Below are 14847 nucleotides of genomic sequence, written 5' to 3' on the forward strand. Positions count from 1 at the left end.
GAGTAGACCCACTTGCTGTAAAAGGCTCACTGTGTGTCGCGTTGTACACAACAACCTCCACACCCCACCACTCCCTCATTCAACTGTCTGGGGGTTTGTTTCCTTTGATTTAACCTCGGAAGAATGTAATTTCACACCAATGAAAGGAAAGTGTTCTTTTAAGGGAAGGAAAAAAAACACAAGAAGAGTGATGCTGGGTCAAAGGAGCGGGAATGTCTGCGCTTGTTCCCGTGTGACATCTGATGGAGCCTGGATTTTTTTGCCGTTGTTGTTGTTGCTGTATTTCGATGATGGGTTGTCCCGAGAAGGAAAAGGAACGTGTTAACAGGCGCATTGGACGAGTGCCCGCACTGTGGAATTGGGCGTGAGAATGAAGCTAGCTAGTGAGCTAGAGCCGCCTGATCTAATCAGTTAGTCAACAAAGCAAGCAGGATGGCGCCGCAGGATTGTCACTACTCGAGAGTTTATAGAAAGCTTTTGCTGCCGTGTCTGTAAGTGTTTTAAAGGCGCCGGCGACATTCCGGTGGCCACCTTTCGGCTCTGAAAAGTATCTTAATACTACACTTAGCTTGCACAAGCTAAGTAACCCTGCTGCTGGTGCTAAAAGCTTCTATAGACTTATGGACTGTGGACTTATGGCCTCGAAAAACTACGGCACTACTATAACCCAACCCACCAAAATCGATCGAGGTGTGTGGCTCTCCTTCCCCGTGCATCGCTTAGCCGTCCGTGCTGTGGAATGTGCTGCAATGGGTTTGAATGCAACATTTTCGTTCCGTTCCGTTCCGAACACCACACGCTCACGAACCCGGCGACTTCACAGTAGCTTTTGATCTCTTTGAAAATTTCACCAAGAGCGCCAGCCAGCACCACCAATTCGAGTGCCGGCGATGGAGAAAAATCTCGAGCACGTAGTCTGCCGGGGGTGGGGTTTGGAAAAACCCGTGAAAAGGCACGAAAGTTCCCAACATCATATTCCCCCCCATCCCGAAAACTCGAATGTTCCTTTTTGTCTTCCTTTTCTGCCGTCCGGCAACCATGCAACACACTCAATGCTGTGCACCACCCCTAGTGTGTTGCAGCAGTGTTCGTGCCTGTGGTTTTGGATATGTCCCTAGGGTGGTGGTAACCTCTGTAGCATCGATCGGAAATCGATCGGAACTAGGAGGGCGGGGAAGCGATGGGATACAAAAAGCGGAACCGATTGAACTATGAAGCTCTAAATACACGAACCGTCGAAGCTCCCGAGCTCTCACAGCGCGGTGTAGAGGGTCTGCTCACGTAGAAAACGTTCGCCAGATGGGTGTTTAATTTGCTGTTTTGGAGGGCATCCTGGGAACCGTGCCGCCGCCTCCCCCAGAGTGGTGGTGGTAGTGGTGTGACGCTCATAAATTTGCTAGTAAAATTCAGCGCTTTTCCCCGCTGGCTGCGGATGTAGATTACGCTTACGAAAGCCAGGCGAGGGTTACGACCAAACATACTGCATCTTGGTTTCATAAAATGGCCTTCTGGGTGCAGCGTTTCTTAAACTGCTCATTCCATTGTTGGTCCTTGTGCATATTGGGCGCTAGGGAATACAATCCATACACACACACACACACGCGCGCGCGCGGCTTCTTTAAATATCCACAACGGTGGCCACATCGGAGTAAACAATACTCTCTAGCGGTGGCGTGAACGGGAGGAGCCTGTGAAGGGTACCACCGTTTGCGGTTTCTAATTATGCTTCAAATGAGCGGCTTTCCAACACCTAGCTGCTATATTTGTACGTGTCTGTATGTGTGTGTGTGTGGTGTAGTGTACGGGGAAATGTACCGGAAATTGAACTGCTGTTTTCCCGTGCAGCACGCGCAGCGAGGAAACCTTTGGGGGCACACTAATAAATGGTTTATTTGCAGTTTCGACACCACAACCACTGTATGTGTGGATGGTGGAGGGTGAATAATGAAGTATGAAGTTCACAGGTTACGGTTCCGCTGGGTTAAAAAAACACCCTCTAGCTACCTTTTCCTTTCTCGCGCACGGAATGGTGTCTCGCGGAAATAAAGGTTTATTATTAGCGACATCTAGTGGCTTCTCGCGCACATCGTGCAGTTGTTGTTGTTGTTGGTGGTGCTGGTAGTTCCAAGCTCAATCCCGGAAATGGCACGAATAATGATGAGCGTGGAGAGAGCTGGGCTGGGATGGGATGCTGCTAATTGAATGAAACCCCTCCCATCATCCTTGCTGCTGCTGCTGCTGCTGCTCTTTCCTTGTTTTCCGCCTCCTACAAAGTGGTACAATAAACACAAGGCCGTTCGATAAGGACTAGGGGGGATACCTTGCTAGACGTGCCCTTTGTTGTCGTAGTTGTGGAAAATTTGTGGCCCCATAATGAAAGGAGGCTGCGCTCGCTCCTTCCTCGCGAAGCATCGATTATCGCGACCGGGGAAGCCCGCTTGCAAGTAATCGTCTTGCCGGCAAAGCAAACCATCTTGGTGGTACTAGGTAGTACACACAATCGCCTCCATCATCGCCTCCTTTGTTGTTATTGGTTGGTTGGTGCCCGGGTGGCTACAACGACTTGCTTACGGGCCTGGGTCTGTAGCAATTCGTCGCCATCCACAACCGTCCATCATTTACCGTTAAGTGTTGTGATTTGTGCCCCTGTCGGTGGGAAATTGTTTTTGGCCAAATGGGAGAGGAAAGGAGCGCCATCGGCCTTTGGGTTGTGTTGGTGAAGGGCTTTCCACGATTGTAAGGGTGAGGGTGCGATTGATTAAACTGATCTCACCTTCTTCTCACCTGCCTCGATGCCGCGAGCGCTAAAGCAACGTAATTTAAATATGTAATTCACTCGAAAGAGAAAGGGGCCAGCTTATGGTGTTGAGATGAGATAAGTTCGATTACATAATGAATGAATGCAAATTTGTACAGTTTACGGTACGTTTCAAGATAATTTAATTGTTAAAGTAGTTTAAAGTCGATAGGAAGACTCAAAAAAGGCTTTTACAAGTTAGTAATCATTGCTCGTAATTGCACTCTACCTTAAAAGTCTGCCAATGGTATGCCGATTGCCTAGATGCAGGGGCATGAATAGAACAAGTTGCATGGTAGCAATTTTAGTGCACAACTAAATGCTTACGATCGCAAAATAATTTAACTTGATGATGAGCTCACAGAGCATTCAAACTGCGGTTCTTGTTTTAGTGATATTTGCGCGAAAGCTCATAACATCCACGTTAGCTATACGAACCGAAAAGGAATTCATATGTGTCTGTTTGTGTGTGTGCTTGTGTGCATTACTGTCTCTCATCCATATCGAAAGTTATGTCCTCGTAAACTGCTGTAAATTATGCACCTTTCATCAACACCGGGGGGAGGGGGGAATTTCAACGACCCTTTCTCTTCCATTTATTCTGAAAATCGAACCACACTAGCGCCGGATGAATGCAACGTGCGTCGTCCGTTAGAGTGTGTGTTAGTGGTATCAGTGGATTCCCCCTCAGGAACTATAAATTCATCCGCTTTACGAACAGCCGTCACACGAACAGCCGCGCACACCACCCAAGTTACCCAAGAATCGATGTGCCCAAGAGTTGCGAGCTTGGAAAATGCATCCATTGCCATTCCAGCTAGGAAAGATGCGACGAGAGAGAGAGAGAGCAACGAGGAGGGGCAGGCAATCCCTATCGAATTTCGAGTACACACACAGAGGAGTGCTAGTGTTCTGCTCGAGTTTGTGGTGGTGCAAGTTAAGCGATGCCGAATCATCGTTTTTCGATAATATGTCGGTAATATGTCGGCGAGAAAGGGGGGGGGAGTCCACAAATTTCCCAATCCTTTTCAATTTACCATCAACTATTCCCGTTCCACGTGTGCGTGTGTGAGCCACCACGGTACATCCAATTTATCATAGAAAAAAGGAAACGGATGCAGGAGACGAACCCCTGAATAGCGCCGGGAATCGATGAATTTGCGATGCTTTTGTTTGCCAAATTTTAATTGCCCTTGCCTAAAAAGGATGAGCGCCAGCCTTCTATCATCATCATCATCATGCTGTTTCGCTTCGGGTTCAATTTCGAATCGGGCGTGAGCTTACTAAATTCGCGGGAAAACTCGGGAAATTAATGTCCATAAACAAGCACTTCTTATCCCCCCTCCTTCTGTTTGATGAAAATGATTAAAACATTTCCAATAATCGGTCAGAGTATTGAAAACAAAATTAATTTGAAATATTTCGCTCCAATCCCAACCGGATTCAGTTGCGCCGACCACACACAAAAGCAGCGCGCGAACGCGCTCTCTGTGTCCTTTTGGAGGAGATATTCGGCCCGACGGCCACCACCAAAACGTGCCAACTGGACCGCGAACGATTGAGAGAGAGAGAGAGGAAGAAATGTCCTTTCCATCATCTATTCCCTCCCCAGGGACAAATCCGAGACAAAACGCGGAACCGGGAAAACTCGACGGTAAAATCAGTGGACTATTTTCCGGAAATCAATATGTAAATTACGACACACAACTGTGCGCTGTCGATGGGTGCTGTTGTTTTTTTTGCCTACCGGAAGTGTCCCACGATGGAGGAGGGGGAGAACGGCAGTGTGTCCATCGATAATGAAGTGTCAATAAAATCGTATTATAAATGTCTGATCAAGTCACAAGTCGGTGGTTTGCCATTCGATGGGCCGATGGGTGATGGGTGGGAAAATGCGATTAATAACCCCCCCACCGCCATACAATTTGTACATTTTCACTTTCATTTAATCGGTTTCATGGTCCAGCTTCATCGGGTTGTGGAGACGGACGGTGATGCAAAATAAACAAATTAATAAATTCCAATTTGATGGGAATCATCGGGGGGAGACTCACAAACAGTGTTGTTGATGAGCGAAGTGGTCATAAAAATCGAAGTTGTGCGCCTTCTTCCCTTCTTTTGGTGGGTGATTTTGGGTGGATTGGACACATTTTGGCACAACTTTGTTTAATCCCGACGGGAGGGGGAAGAGTTGGGTTGTGTGTGCTGAAAAGAACTGTAAACGCTTAAAAGAAAAGAACTCGCCTTTTTGTTATGACGACCCCTTATTTTGCCATTTTCAATTCAGGGCAGACAAATGCCACTCGCCCTCCCCTCCCCCAAAGCACGGTGAGGGTCTCTGGGTCTGGTCTCTGGTGCTGCGTTTTGCGCCGATGATGAAACACGACGTTGTTTGCTGCGGCCGTAATTTATGCATTCGTAAACAGATCGTAAAACCCTGCCTCTGCTCTCTCGCCGGTTCGGTTTGTGTGTTTTCTCCGGCAGCTTTGTGACGTTGCTGCAGACTCCTCCTTTGCCCGGTTTTTTTCGGGAACTTTCCGGGAAGGAGGTGTGTTTCGCGCAATTTAAATTCAACCACCAACCAAGGCGAGAGCAGAAGAGGAGGACTGCTCCAGGCACACACACACAAGAGAGAGTACCACAGATTGTGGATCACTGAACCTTCTAATGATAGGCCGTATTATAAAGCGCACCACCCGATCCCTCACCACTTTCGGCATAATCCTCCGGGTCCTCCGGCCTCAAACCGTACAGAACACATTTCGTGGATATGCAAATAATCTGCCCTCTCTCCTCTCCACATCCCCCTGGAGGGGTTCGAAATTGAATTGGATCCATCCATGCTTTCTTTTACTCCTTTTTCTGGATGAAGCGGAGAGCAGAGTGCCGAAGATGGCAAGATTCATTCCACACTGCCGTAAAGATAGCTAGAACGTAAAGACATAGCTCCAAATTGGTTTCGGCTCTATTAGGTGGGGCACTCCCGAGGGAGACGATGTGCGGATGTGTGTGTGTCTGTATCCGTTGATTACCGTAATCAGTTGAAGAAAGTAAATTATGAAGCAAAGTGGCACTTCAGGTGACATTCCAAAGCGGCAAAGAGGAAAAGAAGAGGAGGAGTATTCCAAGGCACACTTTGGTAATCATTTTCCTTACATTTCCTTCGGAGCGTACTTTCTGCTTGGACGCTTTATTTTGCTTATTCAGTGGATGTCAAGTAATGCAAGTGTGCCATGCTTTGAAGGAAATCCTGTGATGTAAGATTGATTGATTTTTCGCTTCGCTACCACCCAGACCAACAGTGTCTCTTTGTCTTTGTGGAAGTAAGTGGGTTAAATTAATTCTGTTTTGAGCTCAAAGGATGAGATAAATATTTTTCAAATAATTGACGAGCAAAAGCAAGTAATATTGATGGCCCTGTAGCTTGAGATGAAACACGAAGGTAACAAGTAACAACTGTCAACTGATAGTGTATACAAGTATTGCCAATGCTCTCGTTGCAGGTTATCTGAAGTTCCCTTAACTCCTTGCAGAAGATTGCGCTTTTAGGTTGCATTATCTTGTCATACTTCCCAGAAAATGGTTCTTGCCTACCATCGCATAAAGGTTTATCTCTTCATCTTCCCTCCGACTGGTGATTGCAGTGAAAACAAGCATCTTAAACCAATCGGAACCTTTGGCCTATCAATCGAAAAGAAATACTTTAATCAAACCAATTGCCTCAGAGAGAGAGAGAGTGAGATGCTTTTAACATCGGTTTCGTTTGATCAAAAACCCCATCGGCCGGTCGGCTGGAAATGAATTGCTGTGAAGATTTGTAAACACAATTGTGCACAAGAGCCGAGAAAACGGACCAGCCCCCACCAAGAGGGAAAACCATTCAATGGTGAAGGAGAAAACAACCAACCCAAGAAAATAGACCTAAGAAGGAGGAAAGGTCTCTCAGACGACAACGACGACGACGGCGTTATTGAGCTGTAAATCTTCGTTTTGTCATGTGCCCGTCCAAACCAAACATTGCGAAACGGATGGGCCTTTTATCGATTGATCCCTGGACCGGACTGCCAGCCTCCAGCTAGTGTACGTGTGTGTGTGTGTGTAGTCCCGTACATACACGTCCATGCCCTTTTTAGCCTGTATCTGAGTGTGGGGTGGGGGGGGGGGGAAGGAAAGAAGAAGACGACGTCATCCAGGCGAGTAAACCGAGAATTACAAGGCCGACCGATGCTATGCTCCGCTGAACACTTTTGGCACCTTTTGCCTTTGATGGGCCGGCACTGGGTCGGTACACACACACACATCCGCCGACCATACAGTGGGATTTGGAGTGGGGGGTAAAGGTTGTACTCAATACACAGCACTAGCAGCGTTGTTGTCCATCCCTCGGGTTCTGGATAATACGTTGCGCCACTACGCGAATCCCTTACCCGGAAGCTGTGCCTGCTATCGCCATTGTATCGTCACTCACGCAAAACGACCCTCACAATGTTCTTCAGCGTCGATACACCACGGCGAGCGGCGGGCTCGTGACTGACGCCCCAGGTCATCCGGACTGGATCCTAGGTCCAGGATGTGGATCAAACTTCACTGCAATAGCAAAAGGGCGCGCGATGCGACAGACGAATTCTTCACCAACCTTCATAGTCATAGTAGGGCTTGAGGGGGGGGGGGCACCCCTGAGGGAGCATCCCCTACCACACGTGTCGTGTTTATTCGATGCCGCCCTCAGGATGAAACGCGTTGACAACGCGCGGGAACAATGTGTATGACCCTGCCGTGGTGTGGGGTAAGGCCCGAGCTCGAGCTCTCTCGTGAGCTTGACAGCTTGCAAGTTGCCGGCAGCGGCGGCATGGTTGTAGTAACACACATCGCTCGAACGCGCTCGGTTGACACTTTCAGGAATCCAGCTTTACGACGATGTGTGTGTCGACTAGTTTGAGAGCAGAGGGAGGGAGAGATAGAGAGAGAAACAAAAGGATATTGGGCCCGATACACGTGCCGCAGAAGATTAATCTCGAATCGAATTACAGTGTATTTAATCATCCCAGCACATGAATGCTACACATAGGTAAATATTGTTCTCAAGTCGTTATTTTGTGAGCGTAAAACTAAATTAAGATCAACCACTAGTTGACACGAACTTCGGTTATGTCAGTAGGTTGGTCGTAACAGAGTCTAACCTTCCTTCACCAGGACCTCAAAGACTAAGTTGCGTTTTCCTGCAACTGTAATGCAAATGTTACAGTACGTTTCGTCATGATTAGTTTGCCGTCAGTTAGTTAGTTTACGCTCAGAAACTGACGCCTATTACACCTTCCGGATGATGGGATGTTTAGCAAAAATGTGTCACCGGCAGGGAGTGGAGACCATTGCTTTACAATTTTCACCATTCCTGCCTGATGATGGTCTGGTGTGTATGTATAAGCCTAATCGAGACCTCCCATCAGCACTTCTTTACCTTAACCGCCCCATGCGTCCGTTCGCTCTATCTCCAAGGCACAAACCGCAAGCCTTCAGGACATTTGTCGTTCGTCGTGTTTCGGTGTAAAATTCGGCCTGAAAGACTCGTATCCCGCATATCAAGTCGTCGGGTCGAGAGAATGAATGCAGCCGTCTTTCACAGACTCTATACACTACACTCTCTACACCCCGGAAGGCTAATATATAGACTGGAAGACGGAAGACGGTGGTGCTCTCTGTGCTTGTGTGTGTCATTCCTGTGACTTTTCGATGTAAAGCTCCCGTTTTTGTTGTGATTTTTGCTGATTGCTGAAGCCTCGGGGAAACTGAAAGGTTGGCAGAAGACCCCCCGAGCGTAAAAGGCAAATGTCAAAGAGTGTGTGTGTGTTTTTGTTGTGTGAAATGTATTCAACTTCCATCTTACCCAGTGCGAGTTTATCTTTTCATCGCGCTCCTCCATTCAAAGCAGGAGAAACAGTGCTTTTGAGGCATCTCATTTCATCTCCTACACAATTCGATATTTACATTCGTTCTGTTCATTTTTAGAGACATTCGACAACGCGGCGGCGGCAACGCCTGAAAGGACACTGACACGTGGTGTATGGTACTGGCGCGGTGGTGACCTTATTCTCCATCTTTCCAACCATAATCATTCCGACACATTGGCGTTCTGATGTGATGGAGAGGAGCCGCGGAGCGCACATCCATCCCAAGGCGGAACGGATTGGTTGTCTCACGTGCAATAGTCAAGTCATTATACGCCGCAAGAAGTAGTTGAGAGGACGGCATGGCTGAAGAATTCAGACGCTTCAGAGCAGACACAAATATGCGCACGACATCATCATCATCATCAGTAGTATCAGTCACCCCGCGTATCAGCCATTCGTTGATCCGATGAGGCGTCGTTTGCTAGCCATGGGGTCCAACATCCAAGATAGAAATATGCGAATTTCGGGCATGCATAAGTAGCCTACATCAGAGCGACATTTCCTCCCCTTCTCCCCACGATTGGGTTGGGGATGCGATGAGCTTTGCTTGAAGCTTTGCGCGCACACACACACATTAGACACCCCTCCGCGGAGAAGGGTTAGATGATGGATTTGGTGCGTCTTTCAGCTTAAATTCCAACGTTGAACTTTCGGTTCAAATTCACATGAATGTGTATGAATGGACAGAGGGGACAGAGAAAGGGGAAGCGTCACGGCGGGGACCAACGCTTTGTCTGCACAATTTAAACGTTTAATAGAGCATGTACGCCTGTGTGGTGTTTCGGAAACTGTCCCGCTTCGAATTCGAGAGAAGAAGAAAAAAACGTCCTGATACGAGCAAATTGGCAAAAAGCGCTTCACTCGTGGCGGTGGTGGAGAAACGGGGGAGCTTTCGCGCTGCTAATTAGAATGGTTAATTAATGAGAGCGCTTTTTAATCGGACGTCAAGCCCCCCCGCTGAAACCCGTTCACGCGAGTGGGGTTGGGTAGGTGGGTGGGTGATTGGAGTGATTCGGTGTCGGAGGTGCTGTTTTCCATTGGTGCTGCTACGCCTCCGCCAATTATGTATCGTATTTGAACCAACGGCAGGGAGGGTATTTTCGCTCGTTTTTAGTTCAGGCAATTTAACATTTTAACGACGCGCGTTGGAATGGGGGAAAATTGTAAAAAAGGTCGTTTTTTCAGGCACGGCGCAATATGTCAATTGAGTGGAAAATATTGACTTTTAACCCGTTTCAAAAAGGATCAAAAGTCACGATTCAATCACATCAACCACAAACAGTTTAATGTTTCACCATTTTGAAACCGTTTTTGTGCGACATTTTGTGGTATGTCTGATTTTGTGTTGTACTTACTAACATCGAAATGAGCACAAAGCATATGAATTCCTTAAAGAAGCCCGTTGGCTTTTCTTGCCTGCTCTTTCAAGCGCGAACTAATATAAAGCCTGTGCCGGTACTGGTAAGCGAAGCTCTAGTGCGTGAAGAACGTGTCACAGGATATTGTTGAAAGGTGTTGTTCCTTTTTTTCACGCCACGCCAAGCAATTGGTGGTGCACCTTTGTTTGTTTGTGTGGTGGATTAACAAAAGCCCTGCCTCATTACTTACACTTTTGTGGCTTTCTGCTGCTGCTGCTGCTGCTGCTTCCATTGCAAACAAGTGTGGGGCTTGAATTCGAATTCGAAGGCTATAGTTTGGCTTAGTGGCGGTAAGGTTTCGATGAAAAAGAAAACATTTTCACAGGAAACAGAGGAAGTAAGATACAAATCGTAAGGCAAATTGCATACATTAAGGCGGTTTTCGCCCCTTGGTAATGCTGATTGAACGTAACTGGGTCATAGTTGTTGGATCGGTAGTTTGGTGCCATTCGAATAAAAGAGGCTGCAACGGCGAAACAAAGATCATATAGTTCAGCAAATGAAGCTTATCTTTTGTCATGTTACAGGCTTCCCGTATGACAGTGCCCCACAGTACAACAATGAATCAATTCAATGCTCTCAACGCTTTTATTGTACCAAACTGCTATCCCTCCTCGACTGTTGGGCCATATCGTAAAGGTGCACTGAGAGTTCAGGAGAGGAAAAATGCACCACACACACGCACCAGATGGAAAGCGGCGGAAACTCCATCCGGTTCCAGCAGACTGCGAGCCATATTACGAAAGCGAATCGAATTCAATGGGAATAGGGAATGGAGTTGCTAACTTTATTATCGACTGCAAAACACTCGCACACACACACACACCCATGTACACCTTTGTGTCGATGGGGGATGATAAAAAACTGGATTCCGAATCAATTAAACTTTGTGCTGCCCTATTGGAAAAGGGGGGATTGAGTGAACCAATGAAGAGATGAGCGTGTAGTAGGTGGATGGCGGAGGGCGTAATTGGTCACTTGAGCTGTGTCGTGACCCTTTGCTAGAGTGTGGCCAGGGGATTTTTGCATGAACGAGGGGGCTATCTAAATCTATTGTTTGAAAGTATAAAGGTCTCTAGTGGAAGCAAAAAAGAGAGCAGCGAAAACCCCTCAAATGGTACCCAATCGATACACAATTGATTATTAAAAAAGCTAATTGTTAAAACTCGGAAACCCACCCCTTGTGTGGGGTGGAGATGAGGAAATAACAATCGAAATAGAATGCTGGGGGGGAGTAAGTGAGATAGGAAGCCTTGTTCTCGGAGCCTTTTGGGTATGATTTATTTATCAAAAACTCCAACCCAATTGCAAGCGAACTGCTCCTGTTTTTTTTCTGATGGAAATTCCCACTTCTTAGGATAAGAAAAGATTGTAACAACCCCATAAACACACACACGCACACGCACATTACATCGCAAAATCGTAAATCGCAAATCGCGTGCAAATATTGTTCCGTTTCCGCCGCTCCATCAAGAAGCCGCGCGCGCGCTCCGACCAACGGCAATGTGTGTGTGTGAGGGGTAAAGAGAAGGGGTTCGATTCACAATTCGTCTTCCGTTTGCTAATCTCAGCAACCATATTCTTGACACGTTTCATGTGTGTGTGTATTGAGTGCATTTGAAGTCCTCTGGTTTCTATGTGTAGGGAGAGCGAGAGAGCGAGAGAGAGAGAGAGAGAGTTCAACATGTGATGGAGGTACAGGGCAGATGAATGATGGTTTGAATGAGTGAGGGGATGGGTGTAAACAAAATTCGGCACTTACTGTGTGTTGTTGCGTAGCGTTTGCGTCGGTTTGCTGTACGTGAGTGTGATGTATGTGCACCGTACTGTAGCAACATAAACATGGAAATTCTTTCACAAATTTGCACTCTTTTACGTGCTTTTTTTGGCATTTTTGACTTTTGAATGAAGCCAATGTAACTGAAAAAAACCCTCAACAAACAAACACAAACAAACACATGAAATAAATGTTCAAACTCATCAATCTTTGTGTGGGGTGTGTTGACTCTATCCCACTACCTTCACCAGTAACTGCGGTGTCGCGGTTTTTTATGCTGTAAATCGCTTTTCGACTACACCACACACTTACTCATCAAAAAAGAAAAAAAAACCATCTGGTTGTGGTGGTGGTGGCGGTTGGTTAGTACACAGTGTGTGGTGAGTGAGTAGTGACTAGCGCGCAACTTTGGTGGAAACTTTGGAAGCGGTTCCACTCCCAAAGTAATGGTGGGGCAAGGAGCGACGGGAGCAAAACCGCAACAATTCTGCGGACTTTACCCGGGGTTCACTTTTACGGCTGAGGGGAAAACAAAAAAGCAGACAAAAAGGAATGCTTTATAGGGCGCGTCCTGTGTGTGGGTTTGGATTGATTTAAGGAGGGGGGGGGTGTGAAGTAATTAGAAAACTAGTTTTAAGTGTGGATTTAAATTTTACTATTTCATTGCTTCTCCAACTTACTTTTATTCTCTTTTTTTCATTTCAGAACAAAAACAAAACAAAACGACACACCGAAATCTCTCCACCACCTGCAAGGGACGATCTTTCAGCAACATCCTTCTGTTGAACCTTGGAACAGACTTGCTGATTTTGGCTCTCTTTCTTTTTATCAAAAGCGACAAAACGAACACCGGTAAACCACAACGGACCGAAAACGGATGCCACCGTTGTTGCACACGTGTACAGTTTGAGTTAGTTGATAAGCTTTTAAATTGAGATAGGACATGAAGGGAGGGGGTACTACCAGCAGACGAACAGGAAATAGATAGGGAAAGGGGCTTGCCTGGCTGCTCGCCTTAGCGTTCTCCTCTCCTTTAGTAGGTATTCTTCGTTCCGCTTTTTTTGTTTTTGCTTTCCCTCTCATTGCTGAAGCTTTTATTTTGTATGAGTTTTTACGTTTTTACTATTACTAGCCCTCAGAATACAATTAAGTGATCTGCGTGTCTGCAAAACAATACTGGGCCGCTTGTATGTAATCCGTGCCGGAGATATCGTGTAAGTGTAAGCGCAGCGTACCACCAAAGATTTTTATACGCAAAAACGGACGACATTCGTTACGCGCGTTGCTTTGCGCAAATAGAAGATTGAATTGTTTTCTCAAAACAGAGCTTACAAAGCTCTACACTGAACCCCACTACTAAACCCAAACCCGCTTTAGGCAGCAAAAGGGTTTTTTAAAGGTTTATTTACTCTATAATATTCTCACATTGCTTAGACTTCCCATTTAACAACGCGCAATAGACACTTTTGTTTCATTTATTTTTAATTCAGGAAATTCAGGTGGTTGTCATAATTTTAGAGACACAACACACAACATTCCCGACTCCAATTAGCTGCAATAGAAAGCTGTGTAAATCACAGCACATCCTTGTACCATTTTGCTTTTAAGCGTAACATACACATCCACACAGTGCAATAGAGAGACAGAGAGAGCTAGAAACATCCATACAGTAGTGAAGAAACAGAATCAACAATGCCACAACAATGAAACAATACAACAAAATCAATCATATCACGAAATAAAATAAGAAATAGGAAAGAGAGAGAAAGAGAGAGAAAGAAACAAACAAACAAGTAATAGTAAACAAAAACACAATAACATACACACGAAATACTCCCTTAGGGCCAGTCAGTTGCACAATAGAAAATAAGTGAAACAACAAGACTCAGAGAGAAAGAGAGAGAGAGAGACAGGGTGGTAGTTTTCCCCAACAGCAGCAGAAGGTGGTGTAAGAGATTGTGAGGAAAAAGTGTTGTTTGTGTGAACATTAATTTCGTTAGCGGGCCCCCAACCATTTCGATCCTGGTTTTTACCCTTCCTTCCTACTTTTTTGCAAGGTTGATTACAAATTCTCCCACCGCGCTCGCTCGCTCAGTGACTTTTCAGTAAGGTAAAAGGGTAATATGGGAAGCAGCACACAAAACACCACACAACACACACAGAAAACGCGAAGCTTCAGTAGGCTTTGGGGCATTCGGGCCGCCTTTCCATCAAAATCCCGTCGAAACCACTGCACAAACCTTTTTCTCGTAGCGCAGAGACAGACGAGAGAGAAAATGAGAGAGAAAGAGAGAGAGAGATCCATCCCCTTCTCATCGAACTGTACTGTACGAATTTTAAGCTTTTGTGGTGAATGAGGTTAATTTAGTTATGCTTTTGCGGGTTCGAGCTCTCCGTGGAGCCCTTCGTTCGCGCTGTTTTCTATCCCCATCGTCCTCGCTCTTTCTCTCCCCCTGCTTCGAAGGGATATCGTTCCTTAATAAGGGCACCGCGAAGGCATTAAAAACACAACCCCCAATCCGTTCAGCGCACAATGAAATGAACCCAGAAGGGGGGGGGGGGGGGGTGATGGATGGATGGTGGTGGTGGCGGACAGGGCGCCGCACAAGGAAATTAGAACAATTTATTGAGTGCGTTATGCTCTCTGGTGGGGTGGGGGGGGGGTCGAAAAGGGAACGAACCACACACACACACCATATGGGGAAGGACAAGGAAAGGATTCATTTGCTTCTGTTGTTGGTTTGTGCGTAAGGGAAAACGGTGTGATTCGCTAATTTTCGCCATAAATTTTCGATCCTTTTCGTTTGCCCAATCGCCCTCTAGATTACGGGATGGGAGGGAAGCTTTATCATCTGCTCGACGTGTAAGGGAAGTGGTTCGGAAAATGGGAGAAAATTCAATCAACTT

General features: G+C 46.4%; 2 long non-coding RNA genes across 2 annotated transcripts; both read left to right on the top strand.

Annotated features, from left to right (window-relative positions):
- The first annotated feature begins 7 nt into the window (after window positions 1-7).
- On the top strand, window positions 8-13853 carry LOC120898295. Its single transcript, XR_005738643.1, has 2 exons — window positions 8-491; window positions 12646-13853. It is a non-coding gene; the product is annotated as an uncharacterized LOC120898295 (long non-coding RNA).
- LOC120898294 lies at window positions 515-6774 on the top strand. The gene is made up of 2 exons (XR_005738642.1): window positions 515-6239; window positions 6301-6774. It is a non-coding gene; the product is annotated as an uncharacterized LOC120898294 (long non-coding RNA).
- Window positions 13854-14847: the final 994 nt, after the last annotated feature.

The sequence above is a fragment of the Anopheles arabiensis genome, chromosome 2 (genome assembly GCF_016920715.1).
Source record: "Anopheles arabiensis isolate DONGOLA chromosome 2, AaraD3, whole genome shotgun sequence".
NCBI lineage: Eukaryota > Metazoa > Arthropoda > Insecta > Diptera > Culicidae > Anopheles > Anopheles arabiensis.